Here is a 12950-nt window from a genome sequence, read left to right as displayed (position 1 = left end):
GACGCGTGTGATGGAGCATTGTCCTGCATGAAAATCATGTTTTTCTTGAAGGATGCAGACTTCTTCCTGTACCACTGCTTGAAGAAGGTGTCTTCGAGAAACTGGCAGTAGGACTGGGAGTTGAGCTCGACTCCATCCTCAACCCGAAAAGGCCCCACAAGCTCATCTTTAATGATACCAGCCCAAACCAGTACTCCACCTCCACCTTGCTGGCGTCTGAGTCGGACTGGAGCTATCTGCCCTTTACCAATCCAGCCACGGGCCCATCCATCTGGCCCATCAAGACTCACTCTCATTTCATCAGTCCATAAAACCTTAGAAAAACCAGTCTTGAGATATTTCTTGGCCCAGTCTTGACATTTCAGCTTGTGTGTCTTGTTCAGGGGTGGTCGTCTTTCAGCCTTTCTTGCACTGAACATAAGTTCCCTGCAATTTCTGAAGAATATTACAGTAAATCTGGCTGAAACTTGGCCCAGACGTACAGCAGGTTTCCCGGAGGAGGGATGTGTTGAAAGTTGGACCTCAACTACTCAGGATGATTTTTAATGAATTTCTGAAATTTCCATAATTGTAGTGTATTGGCTGTATTAGATTGAATAAATGTTTCCATTAATTTCTGAGGAATTCTACAGTAAATCTGGATGAAACTTGGCACACAGGTACAGTAGGTGTCCCAGAGGAGGGATGTGTTGAAAGTTGGACATCAACTACTCAGGATGATTTTTAATGAATTTTTGAAAATTGACATAATTATAGTGTATTGGCTGTATTGCATTGAATACAAGTACCCTTTAGTTTCTGAGGAATTCTACAGTAAATCTGGATGAAACTTGGCACACAGGTACAGTAGGTGTCCCAGAGGGGGGATGTGTTGAAAGTTGTACATCAACTACTCAGGATGATTTTTAATGAATTTTTGAAAATTGACATAATTCTACTGTATTGGCCGACTGCATTGGATACAAGTACCCTTTAATTTCTGAGGAATTCTACAGTAAATCTGGCTGAAACCTGGCACACAGGTACAGTAGGTGTCCTAGAGGAGGGATGTGTTGAAAGTTGGACATCAACTACTCAGGATGGTTTTTAATGAATTTTTGAAAATTGACATAATTGTAGTGTATTGGCCGACTGCATTGAATACAAGTACCCTTTAATTTCTGAGGAATTCTACAGTAAATCTGGATGAAACTTGGCACACAGGTACAGTAGGTGTCCCAGAGGGGGGATGTGTTGAAAGTTGGGCATCAACTACTCAGGATGATTTTTAATGAATTTCTGAAAATTGACATAATTCTATTGTATTGACTGTATTGCATTGAATACAAGTACCCTTTAATTTCTGAGGAATTCTACAGTAAATCTGGATGAAAATTGGCACACAGGTACAGTAGGTGTCCCAGAGGAGGGATGTGTTGAAAGTTGGACCTCAACTATTCAGGATGACTTTTAATGAATTTTTGAAATAAACATAATTGTAGTGCATTGACTGTATTGCACTGAATATGAGTTTACTGTGATTTCTGAGTAATATTACAGTAAATCTGGGTAAAAACTGGCCCAGAGGTAAAGTAGGTGTCCGAGAAGAGGATTGTGTTGAAAGCTTGGCATCAACTTTTAAGAATGATTTTTAATGAATTTTTGAATATGCAACCAGACTGTCACGATGGCTGTATTGGGCTGTTCCATTGTAATTTGTGTGCGCGAGTGCGTGTGACTGTTCACGCGCGTGCGTGTGTGCGCGAGTCTAGGCTTTCAATCAGGATATAAAGCGAAAAGGCGCTACCGTAAAGACTGGTGTAAAAGCGCAAGGAAATTTATGCGGCGGATAGGAGGCGGCTGGCTTGACCGCGGCTCACAAATGACGGCTCACTTTACCGCAGTATCAACTGTCCTAGTCTCTGAGTTTTGTGATTCTTCATTTGCAGAAAATATCTCAGTTTGTCTCCTCCTTTCCCTCTGTAATCTAAAACAGAGATAATATGTCTTGGATAATTTGTAAGATATTTTTGTACTTTTTAAATATACGTTTTGTTTTTTGTTTCTTTAATTTGGAGTTGGAAAATGAGTTGAGCCTAATGCTTTGTGTCAAAGATGGTTGCCCTTCCAATGCATAGACTCAGCCCTGTAATAAAATCAAGACTTACATTTATTCTAATGGTCAGCACCTGTGAAGTATTGTAGTTGCAAAAGCTAAGTCCTATTCTATAAAAGTCAGTTTGGAAAACAGCCCTCAGCTCCCTTGACCTATAATCAGAGTAAACACTTACTGATGAGTAAGTAAAAAAACACAGTAAAGAGCTTAGGCAATAAAATTAGATCAGAAAATGAGCTTTGTCCAAAAGGTGGCTAGGATTTCCCTTAGAAATACGGTGAGGAGATTAGTATTTGGCAAGGGTTAGGAGTGGAGCCACTGCTCCTTCACATCAAAAGGAGCCAGCTGAGGTGTGTGCCTCCTGGGTAAGGTGTTTCGACCGGGCCTATCCTAACGGCAGGAGGTCCCGGAGTAGACCCAGGACCCACTGGAAAGAATATATCAATTATATGGCCTGGGAATGCCTTAATATTTCCCCAGATAAGCTGGAAGAAGTATCTGGTGAGAAGGTCTGGCGTTCCCTGCTTAGGCTCCTGCCCTCATGATCCACTGTCAGATAAGGTATATTTTCAATGTTAACTTTTATTGAAGTGGTTGTCATGTGTTTTCAAACAGTGTGCATCATTCACAATGCACGGCACATAGTGCCACACCTTTCAGTCGCATCTTATTTGCTTTTCGGATGTTAATTTTTCCCATTTTGATAATATATTAACATGTTTTGTAGTAACATGTTTTAATATCATTGGAGACGTTTATCATCAATGGGCGTCTCCCATTTTGACCTCAGGACTTCCAGACCATACTCGGCACAGATGTTTCTGTACACTATGCTAGCATCTTGCACCCTGCTGTTATGTGCTGGATTGTCTCAGGGGCATCTTTACATAGCCTGCACCTGGGATCTTGTCTTGTGTGAAAGACCCCAGCCTCTATGGATCTTGTGCTCAGAGCTTGTTCCTGTGCTGCCATGATTCGTGCCTCTGTGCTGTCTTTCAGTCCAGCTTTATCCAGTCACTGGTAGAGGAATTGGCTGACATCCAGAAATCCTATCTGGTGGGGGAGACCGGGGATAGTTGTAACGTGGGTCAGTTGTAACACTTCCAATTTCTCCAATCAGGGCTAAGTTTCAAATAATGTGACTCATCCTGTGCATGCCCAACTCAGTTCTGCTATCACATGTGAAAAATCAGCACATTTTGTCAAACACAGACAATTTAACACGAAAAAAAGTAATTTGTATGCCAAAAAGTAAGTTTTTCTACTTTATTTCAATTTCTAATAGCATTATCTGCTTTGCAGTTAAACTCATCAAACTTAAATTGTGTTATTTGTATGTCTATGGGGATATATTCTGTGTAGGTCTTTAGTGCTAATGTTTTAGCCGTTGGCTGTAATGTTAGCTAGTTCATGGCTATAGGAGTCTGGGTCAGTTGTAACAGCAACAGTCTGGGTTAGTTGTAACAATAATGCAGATGTTACAACTTACCACACTTTTACTTTAACTTATATTAAACAAGTTGGGGCAGCGACATCAGCGAGAGAGGTTCACTGGTCGCATTTGTATATGCGGTTAATGCCATTGGCAACACAATTCCTCCACTGTTTGTGTTCCCACACATACATTATGCAGACCTCTGTGTCAGAGATGGACCAGTAGGAAGTACTGGTAGTGGAAATAAGTCAGGATGGGTGCAAGAAACAGATTTCCTCATCTTTCTGAAGCACTTTGCAAACCACACCAAGGTAAGCCATGAAAAAAAGTAATGGAATTGCGATGCTGGTGAACAACTACATTTTTTCAGCTTCATTGTTATGTTCAAAATTGGTGCAAGAGTTGTAGGTTATAATGCCCACTGAGCCAATGAGGCCAAACTCAAGGAAGACCAACCAAAATTAATGAAATATTCAGTTTCAGAAAATTTTATAATTTGTCTTTTTTGGGGGGCTGGAATATGTTCAAAAGCTAGATTTCTGCATTCTGTCACACACACACACACACAGCTACATAAATGGATGTAAGTGCATTCATGTGTTGAATAAACAAAGATTACATGTTAATGTTTTGTTAGTACCCTTATTTCATTGTGTTACATTTTACCCCGGGATATGTTACAACTAACCCAGACTATGGGGTTAATTGTAACATTTCACTCTTCGTGTTTGAGGCCATACCATGCAATGGATAATTGTGCTGCAGAGAAAATAGCTGCACTATTTAATAGCAGAGACATGTAAATACTTTGCATTACATTTTGAATCCACTACCTTAAAAGAGCTTTAATTTACAGACAGAAATGTCAAAAATGTTACAACTATCCCCGGTCTCCCCTACATATTGTGCAAGGGCTTGTCCTCTCATGATGGTTCCTCCTCTTGCTCCTTTTTCTTAGGTTTCTACTGCCTGAGGTATTCACTGACAAGCTTCCTGATCCCAAATGGTTGAATTTGTTCATCTGGATGTAAAGTTTTCAGTGGGAGAAAAGTTTCATCACTCATCCAAGTGACTTCTTCAGTCTCAGCTGACTGCAGGTTTCCCCAACCTTAGAAACAGTACGTTTGCAATGACTGAAACTGGCCCACTGAAGGAACAATGTGCTGTGACAGGAAGATGGCGCCTTTGCTCGGCTTGACGTCTACCTGCCTACGCTGTATTGTATTTTATGCTTTTATATCAGCCCTGACGTTTAATATATGGAGCTATGCTGCTGTGATTTACGACCGTTCTTCCTTGCTCCACATCAAAGAGTCTATGGAATGTCTTTATGATGACTGGGACAGTTATAGAAAAACTTTCCCCCCACCATTTGTGCACTCTTCCACCTCACCGGATTACTTCTTGCTACCGGCGAAACGTGCCCTAAGCAATTCCAAGAAGAAATCGAGGAAAAGAGGCTGTAGGGCCGGCATCCAGGTACACATCAGACGAGCCTACAGATCGGAGATCTCCCGACTCGTCTGGAGGCGTCCCCGGTTTCTGCTGCCAGTTACCCTTCCGGATTTGATTGGAAACACGTACTTGCAGCCACTACAGCGTGGATCCTGCCAATCTGATGCTCTGGATTTTGCCGATTATCCCCCCACCACTGTGGCCTCACAGCCCGCATCGCACAACCGGTGGTTGGCCCCGCCGGTTCCGTGGCGCTGCTGGAGACCTCGCGTGCGGACACGGTGTTTGCTGTCAATTCCACTCCGACAAGCTGATGGGAAACCTGCGCCGCCAGCTTTTAATCGGATTGCGCTCTTGAACGCCCGCTCCATTGCAAACAAATCCTTCTCTCTGAATGAGCTCTTCACAAGGAAAAGCCTGGACTTTCTGTTTCTCACCGAAACATGGCAGAGGGAAGGCGAATTTATTCACCTAAACGAACTGCGTCCTGCAGACTGCTCTTACTTGAGCGCCCCCCGTTTAGGTCGCCGTGGTGGAGGTATTGCCGTTGTCTTTAAGGACAGTTTCACCTGCAGAGGTATGCAAACTGAAAACTATTCTTTCTTTGAGTCGCAAACAATTAAGGTGGGCTCTTCGAACATCTTTTATTGTGTTTTAGTCTATCGCCCTCCTGGCCCTGCTACTGAGTTCTTAAAGGATTTTATGGACTTCTTATCTTCTATTATCAAGCTGGAGAAAGTTTTAATTCTTGGGGATTTTAACATTCATATTGATGATGCCTCATCTAACTCTGCAGCTGAACTTCTATCTATATCTGAGTCTTTTAATTTTGTCCAACATGTCTCCGGTCCAACCCATTTAAAAGGCCATATCTTGGACCTTGTTTTTTCCTTGGGCCTCAACATTGGCAATGTGTTTGCTGAGGATGTACATTTGAGTGATCATAACTGTATCTTTGTTGAACTTAATTTTAGCTCTAAACAGACGCCTGTGAAGTTAAAAACTCATAGACGCATAATAACTGAGACTACTGCTGAGAGGTTCTCCATTATGTTTGACAGGTCTCCACTTTTTACCGGAAACGATGTAAATGTTCTTATTCAGTCTTTTAATAGGGAATGCACATCCATTTTGGATCAAGTGGCACCTATTAAAACAAGCTCGGCTTTACAAAAGAAGACATGCCCTTGGATAAATGAGTCTATCTTAAACTTAAGGAGAATATGCCGCAAAATAGAACGACTATGGAAGAAAACCAAACTTGACGTACACAGGCTCCATCTTCGAGATCTCATGCTCTCCTTAAATGACACAGTGAGAACTGTTAGATCTGAATATTTTTCTAGACTCATAAGAAAAAACAAGAGAAATCCCAAGTTTCTTTTTGACAAAGTTAGTGCTATTGTCTCCCCAGATGTGGTACCTTTAGATGTACACTCTAAAGTAGATAGTAATAAACTCCTCCGATTTTTTGTTGATAAGATTAACGACAACAATGCTAAAATCTCCCCAAAGCTTTCTTGTTCTCCGAGTCAGGCACTCCCTTTGTACTCCTGGTCAACTTTTACAACTGTAACATATGATGAAATAGCAGCCCTGGTTGACAAAATGAAGCCATCCGAGAGCCCCTCAGACATTATCCCCACTAAGCTTTTTATTAATGCCTTTGACACCATTGGTCCTTGGGTTGTGAACCTTTTTAATGTTTCTCTTCAGACTGGGGTGTTCCCCAGTTTTTTTAAACATGCCATTGTGGAACCAAGGCTCAAAAAACCCAACCTGGACCCAACACTACTTCAAAATTTAAGACCTATCTCCAAACTCCCATTTATGTCAAAACTCCTTGAGAAGGCAGTAGCTGTCCACCTTACGGCATACTTGGAGAAATAGACCGTTTTCAATCTGGGTTCCGTAAATTGCATTCCACTGAGACAGCACTACTGAAAGTTACTAATGATATTATGATGTCAGCAGACTCCGGAGAATACACAGTCCTTGTCTTGTTAGACCTTACCTCAGCCTTTGATACAGTCAACCATACCATCCTGATAAACAGACTGAGAGACCTGGTTGGGATGTCTGGCTCTGTTCTAGACTGGTTTTCATCTTATATATCTGAAAGGAGTTTTAGTGTGTCTGCAAACCAGATCATGTCGGAATCTACAGAGTTGTTGTGTGGAGTTCCTCAGGGCTCTGTGCTGGGACCTATTTTGTTTTTAATATACATTCTTCCTTTAAGTCAGATAATACAGCAGTTTCCTGAAGTATCTTATCATCTTTTTGCTGACGATATTCAGCGATATTATTCGTTTAAGCCTGCTGAAGCTCATAAGCTCTCCAATCTGATTGACTGTTTAACCAACATTAAACAATGGTTGAACAATAACTGCTTACAGCTAAACCCGGCCAAAACAGAAACTTTGATTATTGCACCAGGCAGTGCAATACCTGAAAAGGATAAGCGGAAGCAGATGGATGGATGGATGGATGGATAAATAGACAAATGGCACCCTTACAAACTCCAGCTACAGCAGCATCTCAACGAGGATGACCCAGATCGGCGCACAGAATTTGCAGAATGGGCAAAACAAAAAGTGGAACAGGACCTTCAGTTCACGCAGAAGATTTTGTTCAGTGATGAGCATGCTAGCATGCTCTACCAAAAATAGTGCTTTGTTGTGTATCTGACGATCGAAAGCTAAACCAGTTCCCAGAGGTGGGTCGAGTATCCAGAACTTGTACTCAAGTAAGAGTATCATTACTTTAAAATATTATTACTCAAGTAAAAGTGAAAAGTAGTCGTCAAAAAAGTTACTCGAGTAAGAGTAAAAAAGTACTTGGTGAAAAGGCTACTCAAGTACTGAGTAAGTAGCGAGTAACTGTTTGAAATGTCCGATTTATTTTATAAATAAATGCTATCAGACAAAGAAAAATAAATAAATATACAAATTTTAGTATTTTCAAAAGGAATATATGTAAAAAGATCCACAAAATAAGGCACAACAATTCTAATTTCAAGATTTCAGTTTTTCACAACGTAAAGCTTTTTCAAGCAAAACCCACAGTAAATATATTCGCATTTACAGCAGCCTCAGAGAAAACATTAGAACGAGGCAACTTCAACATAACAGACTACAGCTGATGCGCCAGAATGTCATACTAGGGCAGGGACGTGCAGAGGGGGGGGCTAGAGGGGCTTGAGCACCCGCCCCTTTCCCGATGAGTGCCCAAAGTGCCCTTTTGTTGAGGCAACTTTTAAATTTTTTTAATTAATTAATTAATTTTTTTTATGTGTGTGTGCGTGCGGAGTCCTGTCTGTGCCCCTCAACAATAATATTTAACTATTAATCATAGTTTTGCTAAATAAAAAGATCTGGCTTGCATCAGTCACATGATCACATTTAACCAATGATCGCCCTCGACGGCAGAACACGCTGGTTACGAGCCGGGAACGAGCTCACAAAGAGCACGCGCATTTTTTGCGGTCCGGAGCTGTAGGAGAAACACAAGTTAACTCAGAGACACAGACTGATGCGACAAACCCAGTAAGTAGGTGTACAGCGTACACTGTAGTGTGTAGCACCCAGGAGTATTAGCTTATTACGTACACGTTGGTAAGCTGTCTTGTTGCAACTGACGAACTGAAACAAACGAGCGTGCTGTGTGTGCAACAGCGCGACAAACATTACCTGTCCTTTTATTAACGGCACAAGTAGTGCTGGTCATAGCTGCTGGCTACCTGGCTGTCATGGGTCTGTAGCTCTGTCACCGTTTTAGGGAACATATTTAGTTTTAAAGTAAGTTTCTGGGCATTTCCTGCCTTTCTGGAGGGATTATATTTCACTAAAAAACGATCTAATATGCATGTCCACATAATAATTATTATAATTATAATATATTAAAAAACACACGCTGTATTTTAAAGAACATACATTAAGAAGCAGATTATATTAGATTTATATTTTAAATAAGACAAAAGTTGGATTTTACAGCAGTAAAATGATTGTATCTCTACAGTTTAAAAATGTAATAAGCTTTGCCCTGCACAGAGTGGATAGTGAAACAAATGGAATCATCATAAATACATTATTTCATATTTATTACTTCCCCCTCCTCATTGCTTTATTATTGTAGCTCTAGTAATAAATAATAATGTAAGGATGCCCATAGTATATACAGTATTCTGAAGAAGGTCTAAAATGTCACTGTGTGTGCATGTGTGTGTTTTATTTAGCTGGATTTAAAAAAATATTACTCATGATATAACATTGTGCAGACATGGCTGGTAAGGACATGAGGAGGAAACAGTAGGAGCTGTATGAGGCTACTAAAGGCAGTGCTATAACATTTTTCTGTCATCATTTTATTATAGATTAAGTGCAAGAGTTGTTAGGTGTGGATAATTAGATTATAGTTTATTGCAATAGCAAGTTGTGCCTTGTTCTCAGATAGACAGCAAGTGGAGAGTGATATATGAAATGATGGGAAGGAAGGAAGAAGAGAAGCAAAGAGTGATTCACAGTAGGGCTGCTCAATTAATCGAATTTTAATCACGATTACGATCTGGGCTTTCAACGATCATTAAAAATGACTGAGCCGATTATTAGCCCCTCCCTCATTTATCCGTGACACCTTAAAGGCCGTCTGTGAAAATATTGTCGGGCATAAACCAGTCCGTGGCGCAAAAAAGGGTGGAGACCGCTGATTAAGAGGACCCGAGGGAAGCTCGGAAAGCTAAGCAGAAGTTATTTGGAGAGTGACTGCCGTTGGTTGAAAAGAGAGTTTAAAATAAAAAAAAAACTTCAGTGGTGTTGCACACTATTTTATATTATTTTTTAAAAGTTATTGTTAACCCTTTAAAGCCGGTCAGAGCAGCATGCTCTGTTTTGCGTAACTATTTTTAAATCCCTGTAGAATCTGAACCGTGTAAGCTAGCGCAATAATTTGTTTTGCATATGAAACCGGAGGAGTTGTACTTACATCTGATGCCATCAGCTTGTCCTAGGTCACGGTTTCGTTCCACATATAGCTTTGCAAAAATTGCATAAAAAGCGCTTGCAGGAACAAAAACATAATATTCCAGAAACACGCTTTGCCGTTCCTATCAGCTGTTCGTAACACTTCCCACAGTAAAATGATGCACATGCTGTTTTCTTTGCAAATTTGCATCATAGGATTGTTTTTTGTTTTTCCTGCAGTATATAAAAATTGCTGTATCTCCAAAATAAAACTATGAAGACACTCAAAATAAATTTCCTGTGGTGGGAAACTATTTTTTTGCAACTTTATTGTATTTAAAGTTTTGAGGGATAAACCTCTTAAATTTCTCCAAGTAGAAATATATGTAAACAAAACAAAAGCGATTTTCAATTTTTTTTGTAGTTTATTGCACTTTTTTGCAATTTATGTAATTACTATGGACTTAATGCATACATATTATTAAATATGGGCTATAACAGTTGTATTGATGTATAGCAACTTGAAATGCTCCCACAAATGGCACTACAACATGTAAAAAAAATAATAATATAAGCTCTGGTGGACTTGGTTCTATGGTAGGTCTTAAAGGGTTAAATAAATATCGTCAAATAATCGTGATCTCAATTTCAGTGAAAATAATCGTGATTATCATTTTTGCCATAATCGAGCAGCCCTAATTCACAGGCAGAGCCGAGTTTATGTCACAGTTTTTCGTTGCCTTATGGTTCCAAGCGCTGTCACCAATCTTTGCATTTTGTTATTATCTCATGACACTTGTTTAATCAGCTACCATCTCTCCTGTGGACTTTTTAATGTCTACAGTCTCAGATCAACACAGCCCTGCCCTTCCCATATTAGATTCTTGATGAATGTGTGTTGTTGTTATTCAGCATGGTTCAATGTGCCCCTTTTTAACTTTGAGCACCCGCCCCTTTAAACCTCTCTGCACGTCCCTGTACTAGGGGTGGTTCTTTTAAATACAAGGAGGGATTAAGTAAATCAGAAACAAATGACACAGAGATGCAAAAGGTACACAGCAAATCCAGCATGTCCAAATTAACACTGTCGGATTTGATTTCAACACTATTAAAGTGTCTATATGGGTCCACACCAGAGAGTGTTAATTTAACTCTTTTTGGAGAGTTGGTACGTTAACTCTGATTTAGTGTTAAACACCAAATCTGTCTGGAGTTGACAATTTAACACTTGGTGTTAAGAGTTTATATATTAACTCTCAAAGAGTATTTTAGTTTAACTACGTAAGAGTTATCTTCTAATTCATTCTAAAAAGCGGGAATTTTACTGTTCTGAACTTCTATAAATTTCTTTTGGAAATAAACATTTACTAAAAAGATGCAATGGTTTTTGAAAAACATTTATTCTGAACTGTGCACCACAATTTCAAAACATTTTCTGAAAGATGTAACAGTATACATAGGGCTGCTCGATTATGGCAAAAATGATAATCACGATTATTTTCACTGAAATTGAGATCACGATTATTTGACGATATTTATTTAACCCTTTAAGACCTACTATAGAACCAAGTCCACCAGAGCTTATATTATTTTTATTTATTTTTTTTACATGCTGTAGTGCCATTTGTGGGAGCATTTCAAGTTGCTATACATCAATACAACTGTTATAGCCCATATTTTAATAATATGTATGCATTAAGTGCATAGTAATTACATAAATTGCAAAAAAGTGCAATAAACTACAAAAAAAATTGAAAATCGCTTTTGTTTTGTTTACATATATTTCTACTTGGAGAAGTTTAAGAGGTTTATCCTTCAAAACTTTAAATACAATAAAGTTGCAAAAAATAGTTTCCCACCACAGGAAATTTATTTTGAGTGTCTTCATAGTTTTATTTTGGAGATACAGCAATTTTTATATACTGCAGGAAAAACAAAAAACAATCCTATGATGCAAATTTGCAAAGAAAACAGCATGTGCATCATTTCACTGTGGGAAGTGTTATGAACAGCTGATAGGAACGGCAAAGCGTGTTTCTGGAATATTATGTTTTTGTTCCTGCAAGCGCTTTTTATGCAGTTTTTGCAAAGCTATATGTGGAACGAAACCGTGACCGAGGACAAGCTGATGGCATCAGATGTAAGTACAACTCCTCCGGTTTCATATGCAAAACAAATTATTGCGCTAGCTTACACGGTTCAGGTTCTACAGGGATTTAAAAATAGTTACGCAAAACGGAGCGTGCTGCTCTGACCGGCTTTAAAGGGTTAACAATGACTTTAAAAAAATAATATAAAATAGTGTGCAACACCACTGAAGTTTTTTTTTTTTTTTAACTCTTTTCAACCAACGGCAGTCACTCTCCAAATAACTTCTGCTTAGCTTTCCGAGCTTCCCTCGGGTCCTCTTAATCAGCGGTCTCCACCCTTTTTTGCGCCACGGACCGGTTTATGCCCGACAATATTTTCACGGACCGGCCTTTAAGGTGTCGCGGATAAATGAGGTAGGGGCTAATAATCGGCTCAGTCATTTTTAATGATCGTTGAAAGCCCAGATCGTAATCGTGATTAAAATTCGATTAATTGAGCAGCCCTAAGTATACATGTTCTCACTTTCATTAGAATTTTGTTTATCAAAAGGTCTGACATGGTAAATGCAAATAACAGCATTCTCATCACTTATTTCTTCAATACAATATGCATGTCCTTCATTCATCCCTTTGTGGAACTTCAACGCACTTCTGCTCTCCCCCATATTCCATCTTCACAAGCATATCCTGTGCGGAGATCGAATAAAAATTAGTTGACACTAATTAATGGCACAAATAATCCAGTAAACAATTGCAGCACAGTAAAAAAAAAAAAGGAATCCTCTTTGAGCCATTACTTGTGTAAAGTATTTTCCCAAAAGACAAGGACACAGGCAACAGGTAATACTGAACTAAATGTAAAACCTCAACCTTTTTAATTTTTACCTAAACCGTGTGCACAAAACTCTGGAGGGATC

The 12950-nt window shown here is 39.4% G+C and overlaps 1 protein-coding gene across 3 annotated transcripts in view; it reads right to left on the bottom strand.

Annotated features, from left to right (window-relative positions):
* Positions 1 to 12950, bottom strand: part of LOC146670969 (uncharacterized) — a 34041-nt gene that overhangs the window by 8435 nt on the left and 12656 nt on the right. The window contains exon 5 of one of the 3 annotated variants that reach the window (XR_014911392.1): positions 12064 to 12720. The exons of the other annotated variants lie outside the window; for them this stretch is intronic. The gene's annotated coding sequence lies outside the window, so the exon portion shown is untranslated. Of the gene's footprint in view, positions 1 to 12063; positions 12721 to 12950 lie in introns of those variants that run through there. 3 annotated transcript variants of the gene reach the window in all.

The sequence above is a fragment of the Rhamphochromis longiceps genome, linkage group LG4 (genome assembly GCF_057381845.1).
Source record: "Rhamphochromis longiceps isolate RC_006_pf linkage group LG4, R_longiceps_female_GT1.1, whole genome shotgun sequence".
NCBI classification, from domain to species: domain Eukaryota; kingdom Metazoa; phylum Chordata; class Actinopteri; order Cichliformes; family Cichlidae; genus Rhamphochromis; species Rhamphochromis longiceps.
This window is presented reverse-complemented; position numbering and strand designations above follow the sequence as displayed.